General features: G+C 45.9%; 1 protein-coding gene and 1 pseudogene across 17 annotated transcripts in view; one reads left to right on the forward strand and one right to left on the reverse strand.

Moving 5' to 3' along the window:
• The window catches only part of LOC127914439 (serine-rich adhesin for platelets-like), an 83598-nt gene that overhangs the window by 28656 nt on the left and 45329 nt on the right, over positions 1-9613 (forward strand). The window lies entirely within an intron of this gene.
• LOC118364859 (ATP-dependent RNA helicase DDX39A-like) overlaps positions 4864-9613 on the reverse strand; it is a 33079-nt pseudogene continuing 28329 nt past the window's right edge.

Raw genomic sequence — 9613 nt, forward strand, 5'->3', positions numbered from 1 at the left:
AACTACTGTCTTATACACAGTGTAAGGGGATAAGGAATATGTACATAAGGATATATGAATGAGTGATGGTACAGAGCAGCATACAGTAGATGGTATCGAGTACAGTATATACATATGAGATGAGTATGTAGACAAAGTAAACAAAGTGGCATAGTTAAAGTGGCTAGTGATACATGTATTACATAAGGATGCAGTCGATGATGTAGAGTACAGTATATACGTATGCATATGAGATGAATAATGTAGGGTAAGTAACATTATATAAGGTAGCATTGTTTAAAGTGGCTAGTGATATATTTACATCATTTCCCATCAATTCCCATTATTAAAGTGGCTGGAGTTGGGTCAGTGTCAATGACAGTGTGTTGGCAGCAGCCACTCAATGTTAGTGGTGGCTGTTTAACAGTCTGATAGCCTTGAGATAGAAGCTGTTTTTCAGTCTCTCGGTCCCAGCTGTGATGCACCTGTACTGACCTCGCCTTCTGGATGATAGCGGGGTGAACAGGCAGTGGTTCGGGTGGTTGATGTCCTTGATGATCTTTATGGCCTTCCTGTAACATTGGGTGGTGTAGGTGTCCTGGAGGGCAGGTAGTTCGCCCCCGGTGATGCGTTGTGCAGACCTCACTACCCTCTGGAGAGCCTTACGGTTGAGGGCGGAGCAGTTGCCGTACCAGGCGGTGATACAGCCCGCCAGGATGCTCTCGATTGTGCATCTGTAGAAGTTTGTGAGTGCTTTTGGTGACAAGCCGAATTTCTTCAGCCTCCTGAGGTTGAAGAGGCGCTGCTGCGCCTTCTTCACGACGCTGTCAGTGTGAGTGGACCAATTCAGTTTGTCTGTGATGTGTATGCCGAGGAACTTAAAACTTGCTACCCTCTCCACTACTGTTCCATCATGTGATAGGGGGTGTTCCCTCTGCTGTTTCCTGAAGTCCACAATCATCTCCTTAGTTTTGTTGACGTTGAGTGTGAGGTTATTTTCCTGACACCACACTCCGAGGGCCCTCACCTCCTCCCTGTAGGCCGTCTCGTCGTTGTTGGTAATCACGCCTACCACTGTTGTGTCGTCCGCAAACTTGATGATTGAGTTGGAGGCGTGCGTGGCCACGCAGTCGTGGGTGAACAGGGAGTACAGGAGAGGGCTCAGAACGCACCCTTGTGGGGCCCCCGTGTTGAGGATCAGCGGGGAGATGTTTTTGCCTACCCTCACCACCTGGGGGCGGCCCGTCAGGAAGTCCAGTACCCAGTTGCACAGGGCGGGGTCGAGACCCAGGGTCTCGAGCTTGAAGGGTACTATGGTGTTGAATGCCGAGCTGTAGTCGATGAACAGCATTCTCACATAGGTATTCCTCTTGTCCAGGTGGGTTAGGGCAGTGTGCAGTGTGGTTGAGATTGCATCGTCTGTGGACCTATTTGGGCGGTAAGCAAATTGCAGTGGGTCTAGGGTGTCAGGTAGGGTGGAGGTGATATGGTCCTTGACTAGTCTCTCAAAGCACTTCATGATGACGGAAGTGAGTGCTACGGGGCGGTAGTCGTTTAGCTCAGTTACCTTAGCTTTCTTGGGAACAGGAACAATGGTGGCCCTCTTGAAGCATGTGGGAACAGCAGACTGGTATAGGGATTGATTGAATATGTCCGTAAACACACCGGCCAGCTGGTCTGCGCATGCTCTGAGGGCGCGGCTGGGGATGCCGTCTGGGCCTGCAGCCTTGCGAGGGTTAACACGTTTAAATGTCTTACTCACCTCGGCTGCAGTGAAGGAGAGACCGCATGTTTTCGTTGCAGGCCGTGTCAGTGGCACTGTATTGTCCTCAAAGCGGGCAAAAAAGTTATTTAGTCTGCCTGGGAGCAAGACATCCTGGTCCATGACTGGGCTGGGTTTCTTCTTGTAGTCCGTGATTGACTGTAGACCCTGCCACATTGCCCAGATACAGGATGCTACAGATCAGTATAACTGTATTGTTTCCGAGACATCATATACTAGAGGGGTGATAATATTACAAAAACAAAATTGCAATGTTTCCTCTAAAATTCCCCAAATGTCTTGGCATGGGGCCCCCAATTGATTTTGTTATAATGTTTGAGTCACTCAGATACACTATATATACAAAAGTATGTGGACACCACTTCATATTAGTGGATTCGGAGAGTTCAGCAACATCCTTTGCTGACAGATGTAAAAATTGAGCACACAGTCATGCAATCTCTGTCACGCCTTGGTCTTAGTATTTTGTGTTTTCTTTATTTATTTGGTCAGGCCAGGGTGTGACATGGGTCATTGTGGTGTGTTTTTTGTCTTGGGGTTTTGTGGGGTGTCTAATTAGTCTATGGCTGCCTGAGGCGGTTCTCAATCAGAGTCAGGTGATTACCGTTGTCTCTGATTGGGAGCCATATTTAGGCAGCCATATTCTGTGAGTGTTTTCGTGGGTGATTGTTCCTGTCTTTGTGTTTGCACCAGATAGGGCTGTTTCGGTTTTCACTTTTTCTTTATTTTGTAGTTTCCGCGTGTATTGTTTTTTCCTTCATTAAAATTATATCATGAATCATCATCACGCTGCATTTTGGTCCGATCCTTGTTCTACCTCTTCATCAGAGGACGAGATAGAAGAACGCCGTTACAATCTCTGTAGACAAACATTGGCAGTAGAATGGCCTTTACTGATGAGCTCAGTGACTTTCAACGTGGCATCATCATAGGATGCCACCTTTCCAACAAGTCAGTTTGTCAAATATCTGCCCTGCTAGAGCTGCCTCGGTCAATTGTAAGTGCTGTTATTGTGAATTGGAAACGTCTAGGAGCAACATCGGCTCAGCCGTGAAGTGGTAGGCCACACAAGCTCACAGAATGGGACCACCGAGTGTTGTAGCGAGTCAAAAATAATTTGTCCTCAGTTGCAACACTCACTACCGAGTTCCCAACTGCCTCTGGAAGCAACGTCAGCATATTAACTGTTTGTCGGGAGCTTCATGAAACGGGTTTCCATGGCCGGGCAGCCGCACACAAGCCTAAGATCACCATGCGCAATGCCAAGCATTGGCTGGAGTGGCGTAAAGCTCTGGAGTGATGAATCACGCTTCACCAGCTGGCAGTCCGATGGACAAATCTGGGTTTGGCGGATGCCAGGACTACGCTATCTGCCACAATAGATGCCAGGACTACGCTATCTGCCACAATACATAGTGCCAACTAATGTTTGGAGGAGGAATAACAAATTGCCCGGGGCTGTTTTTCATGGTTCGGGATAGGCCCTTTAGTTCCAGTGAAGGGAAACCTTAACGCTACAGCATACAATGACATTCTATATGATGCCCTTTCCTGTTTTAGCATGACAATGCCTCCGTGCACAAAGGAGTTCCAAACAGAAATAGTTTGCCGAGGTTTGTGTGGAAGAACTTGACTGGCCTGCACAGAGCCCTGACCTTAACCCCATCGATCAGCTTTGGAATTAATTGGAACACCGACTGAGAGCCAGGCTTAATCGCCCAGCATCATTGCCCGACTTCACTAATGCTTTTGTGGCTGAATGGAAGCAAGTAGAAAGTCCCCGCAGCAATGTTCCAACATCTAGTGGAAAGCCTTCCCAGAAGAGTGGAGGCTGTTATAGCACCAAAAGGGGGACAAACTCTATAATAATGCCCATGATTTGTAATGAGATGTTTGACAAGCTTTTGGTCATGAAGTGTAGCATAAGAACACAACACAAGCCATGGCAAAATGTGTAGAATTGCAGGAAACTAGCTTAATTCAACTGGAAAATCCTTTCTTTTGCCCATAGCAAAATGTCTAGAATTGCGAATAGCAGACAAAATTGTTTTAAAAACAGAAACATTTTGTTTCTGCTGCCATGGGAGGGCCTCTATAAATGTTGGTCGGAGAAGGCGCTGTTGGCCACGCCCCCCACATCTATTTCTCCACCTAGTCAGGTGAACAGGGCCTAGCCCTTTATTATGATAAACAAGCCCGGGCAACCATTTCACCAGAGCGGTTGTCTTGGTTGCACTTGTTTTCTAAGATCACTGGTGTCTGGTAATGTACAGGAATGATTCACCTCAGTTCACTCTCTCTGGGAGTATAATTAACGTCACCTCTCTATTGGCCCATTCCAGTGTGTGTGGCAAACTATCCAGACCTGTTCTGTAACCCCAGAGGGAGGTTTCATGTGGTGTTAATATAGAGCTGAATGAACACACAATCAACTGGTGACACAATGTACTGAGGCTATTGTACCAAAGTGGCACAGGTGTAATAGTAATAGGTCAGATGGTTTCTTTTTGGCAACACACTAACTATACTGGTCCCAGTTTCAATCAGTTCCCCAGAAAAGGGGATCTGGTTGGTTCATCTACTTTGGGAAAGTGAGGCTTAAACCAATCCCATGGACATACCGTGTATCGTTTATGTGTGTATTTTCTGTTAATGCCTAGGCAAATGCAAGGGCATCCGGGGTTATGTTGGTGTACAGTGTTAAATCTGTTTGTAATCCATTTGAGGTTAACGCAGTAGTGCTGGTGATCCTTTTAATCTGTATCTTATTGAATCACAGACCTGATCAGGGTCAGATCGGCCTAGCCCCCCTCCGACAATACACTCACTACCATTGCAGAATAAATTATTAGTCACATCGCATTGCTTTGCAATTCCTTTGGAGAGAGGATGGTGGAAGTGTGTATTTTAAAGCCATGTTCCCCTTGGTATTCATGGAAACGTGATTATCAGGAGGGCGCTTATTGCTACACTAGGAATTCAGGAAGCTATTCTTCTTCTAAATGTGGTTGCGTTTAGGGAACTTGGGTAGTCTGAGGGAGCTTCACCGGATGACATGATATTAGCTAATTAGCCCAAATGTGTCTGTTCCTCATTCAAGCTTACCATCAAAGCAACTAATTCATTAGATTCATCTCGATTCTAGATAACATCCGCTGTACAGGGCCATGGACTGAAATAATGAATTTCGTCCCGAACCTGCCTGCACGGGCCACTCTGTGCAGGTAGGTGTCGGAATCCTCGGGCATGTCGTAGTTGAAGACGATGTTGACGCGCTCAATGTCCATCCCTCGGCCAAACAGGTTGGTGGCCACCAGGATCCGCCTTTGGAAGTCCTTGAACTGCTGGTACCGGGAAAGCCTGGGGGAGGAATGGGGGCACCCATAGATTTAGAATAAGTAGAACAGGCATCATACATCCTGCTTCACTCCTGTGGGTACACTGAAACTGTGACCCACAAACATGTTGTCTGAGACAAAGTTCTTGTTAAGTCGATCTGGATAACAGCTTCTGCTACATGACTGTTATAGAAAATGTGCAAGTAAATGAGATTCTCAGTTTGATTGTGCAACTCCTCATTCCTCTCCTTTTGAAAAAAAGTCAACAGTAACTGAGGAGAGGAGGAAATGTGCTTGTATGAAATTAGACTCCATTCACACATAATGCAGATGACATTTTCAGGGGTGGAATCCCAAATTAAAATGTGTAAAGTAGTAAAAGACATTTAGCTAGACATTGTATGGATAAAAACGATATGCTACTTATCGTTTTAAATATGTGCATGCTTCTCAGAGTAAACAGCTGATTGAAAGGGGAGGGGTAGATCTCAACTTCAGCAAAGGACACTTATGCTTCCTCAGCAGGAGGCGAGGACACCGTTTGCCTAACTAACGAATTGACACTCCTCAACCACTTATCGGTTTACGGATAAGAGGACGGAAAAGTCGAGGACATTCTTTTGTCCAAATCAGTAATTCCCAATGAAAGCCAAGACCCAATCCCAAATCTACCCCTAAACCCTATGCAGTTAGTAATATCTGAGATGACTTGAAGTGTAAGCAATATCCTAATATTGCTTATCCTGTTCAGGATACCACAGTTTACTGCCCCTTCTGGAGGATTTGGGTACCCATATAAAACATGATACATTTTTGTCAAAAGTTGCTAATATATGCAAATAAAAAAATATTATCGAATAGAAAACACTCTAAAGCTTTTAAAACCGTTTAAATTATGTCTCTATGTATAGCAGAACTCTCAAAATCTGCATTTTCCCAAAATATCTCTTCTCATCTGAAAAGTTGGGTCACCTTTGACCTCATCGCAAACACCCTTCCCAAACAGTCACAGCACCCGGAACAGTCTCCACGTGTTCAGCGTGATCTCAGCTTTCAATGGGACTTCTCATTGTGAGAATAGCCCGCTCGCGAGAGTTTGAGCACGCGGTAAGCTCTCAGTCACTCAAAAAAACCTGTGCGCAATGGTCAAGTCCTCTCTCTTTTCCAAGATCGATTGAACAGTGCTTGTGTTTCTGTTTGTTCTCAAAATTGCTGTACACCTTTATAACATGTTAAAGCTTGATTATGAAGTTAGTTTGACAAGTTTACTCGACATATTATATATACTTTCGAAGTTTTGGTGCGCAACCACTTCAATTTTGACTACATTTTTACCAAAATCAGGCTATTTTGAGAACCGAAAGACGCAGACTTGAAAACTGAACGCTAATTTGGTGAGTATAATCCCTTACAGGTCGTTTGATGGAAGAATAACAAAGGTAAGGGAATATTTAATGTATTAATTTTGGGTTTCTGTCAACTCCAAGATAGAGGAGTCATTATGCTACTGTGGGAGCGCCGACTCCATATTATAGTCTAGTGAACGCAAAATGTAACGTTAAAATTAAATGTAACAATGCAATTGCATTTAGAAGAAGTGTATCTTGCTATACATATGTAAAACATGCATATTTAGTCAAAGTTTATGATGTGTATTCCTTGTTAGCTGACGTTATCTGCCGGGGCTATCGTCATTTCTCAGGACATTTGGGTAGCATTTTTTGAACGATGCATCATTGTAAACAGAGATTTATGGATATATATAGCATATTATTGAAAAAAATGAATGTACTGTGTAACATGTTATATTACTGTCATCTGATGAAGATTTCAAAAGGTTAGTGAAATGATTTTTCTTTTAATCCTGCGTTTGTTGATTGCATATTTTTTCCTAATTGGCTATGCTAATGAGCTATGTCTGCAGTGGTGGTTTGACATAAATATGTGCTATGTTTTCGCCGTAAAACATTTTAGAAATCTGACTTGCTGGCTAGATAAACAACTTGTTTATCTTTCATTTGAGCTATTTTACTTGTTAATGTGTGGAGGTTAAATATTTTTAGGAATATTTTTGCGCATTGTGCGTTATGGTAATGAGCTTGAGCTGTAGTCACGCTACCAGCAGAGGAATAAAACTCCCGAGCTGGTTAAACCAATCAAAACTGCTCAGATTTTAACAAGTGCATAGACTGTAGGGTTTAGCCAGTGATTTTGTCCTCTCCATCAGAACCCACCTCTCCTCCTGGGCCATGCCCCTGTGGATGGCGATTGCAGGAAGTTCTGCTCCACCAGCAGCTGAGACAGAGCCACACAGCGCTGCACAGACTTCACAAAGATCACCACCTTCAGACAGGGAGAAAATGGCAGTGAGACACCGAAGACAAACATGAGGCACAAAACCCATGCTGCATCTGATATGGCACCCTGGCTTTACCCTGGTCAAATAAATGTACACTCTGAAGACGAAAAACACAGGGCATAAAACTCACAGGCAGAAACTTTGTCGGTGCATAGACTTAGTTCACTTGAATGAGTAAAATTGTATTTAAAAACGTGACTTTCAAATCAATGGACAAAATACATTCAACTCACTCAGATTAAAACTAAGTTACTTTTTAGCATTCAATTCTCTGAAAAGACCTCTGTCCGTACCTGGTTGAACTCGAGCGCGTCGAGCAGGTCGAAGAGCTTGCGGTTCTTCTCGCTATCCTTCAGCTTGCAGTAGTACTGCTGCAGGCCGTGCAGCGTCAGCTTGGTCTCATGGTCCACAAACACCTCCATGGGCTACAGGAGATATTCATTAAGCACCAAACAGAACACAGGGAGGGACTACCAGGACTTCCAGTGCTAAACATTTTGCTAGTGTGCCCTAATGAATAGAACATGGGGAAAGTGTCACTCTTTGGGACAGTTTTATAAACCTAGCCACATTAAGTGAAAAACAGGAGTAAACCACATTCTGTGTTGGTGAATGAAGAACTACAAATGTGATTGTGAACATCAATTACAAGTACAGTTTTGACTGGGCTGAGCGGGAACTGTACTTCCTCAGTGGTAGGGAGGCGAGCAGGCCAGAGGTGGATGAACGCAGTGTCCTTGTTTGGGTGTAGGGCCTGATCAGAGCCTGGAGGTACTGAGGTGCCGTTCCCCTCACAGCTCCGTAGGCGAGCACCATGGTCTTGTAGCGGATGCGAGCTTCAACTGGAAGCCAGTGGAGAGAGCGGAGGAGCGGGGTGACGTGAGAGAACTTGGGAAGGTTGAACACCAGACGGGCTGCGGCGTTCTGGATGAGTTGTAGGGGTTTAATGGCACAGGCAGGGAGCCCAGCCAACAGCGAGTTGCAGTAATCAAGACGGGAGATGACAAGTGCCTGGATTAGGACCTGCGCCGCTTCCTGTGTGAGGCAGGGTCGTACTCTGCGGATGTTGTAGAGCATGAACCTACAGGAACGGGACACCGCCTTGATGTTAGTTGAGAACGTCAGGGTGTTGTCCAGGATCACGCCAAGGTTCTTAGCGCTCTGGGAGGAGGACACAATGGAGTTGTCAACCGTGATGGCGAGATCATGGAACGGGCAGTCCTTCCCCGGGAGGAAGAGGAGCTCCGTCTTGCTGAGGTTCAGCTTGAGGTGGTGATCCGTCATCCACACTGATATGTCTGCCAGACATGCAGAGATGCGATTCGCCACCTGGTCATCAGAAGGGGGAAAGGAGAAGATTAATTGTGTGTCGTCTGCATAGCAATGATAGGAGAGACCATGTGAGGTTATGACAGAGCCAAGTGACTTGGTGTATAGCGAGAATAAGAGAGGGCCTAGAACAGAGCCCTGGGGGACACCAGTGGTGAGAGCGCGTGGTGAGGAGACAGATTCTCGCCACGCCACCTGGTAGGAGCGACCTGTCAGGTAGGACGCAATCCAAGCGTGGGCCGCGCCGGAGATGCCCAACTCGGAGAGGGTGGAGAGGAGGATCTGATGGTTCACAGTATCGAAGGCAGCCGATAGGTCTAGAAGGATGAGAGCAGAGGAGAGAGAGTTAGCTTTAGCAGTGCGGAGCGCCTCCGTGATACAGAGAAGAGCAGTCTCAGTTGAATGACTAGTCTTGAAACCTGACTGATTTGGATCAAGAAGGTCATTCTGAGAGAGATAGCGGTAGAGCTGGCCAAGGACGGCACGCTCAAGAGTTTTGGAGAGAAAAGAGAGAAGGGATACTGGTCTGTAGTTGTTGACATCGGAGGGATCGAGTGTAGGTTTTTTCAGAAGGGGTGCAACTCTCGCTCTCTTGAAGACGGGAGGGACGTAGCCAGCGGTCAGGGATGAGTTGATGAGCGAGGTGAGGTAAGGGAGAAGGTCTCCGGAAATGGTCTGGAGAAGAGAGGAGGGGATAGGGTCAAGCGGGCAGGTTGTTGGGCGGCCGGCCGTCACAAGACGCGAGATTTCATCTGGAGAGAGAGGGAGAAAGAGGTCAGAGCATAGGGTAGGGCAGTGTGAGCAGAGGCAGATGCTTGGAATTTA

The sequence above is a fragment of the Oncorhynchus keta genome, chromosome 32, assembly GCF_023373465.1.
Source record: "Oncorhynchus keta strain PuntledgeMale-10-30-2019 chromosome 32, Oket_V2, whole genome shotgun sequence".
In the NCBI taxonomy this organism is placed as follows: Eukaryota; Metazoa; Chordata; class Actinopteri; order Salmoniformes; family Salmonidae; genus Oncorhynchus; species Oncorhynchus keta.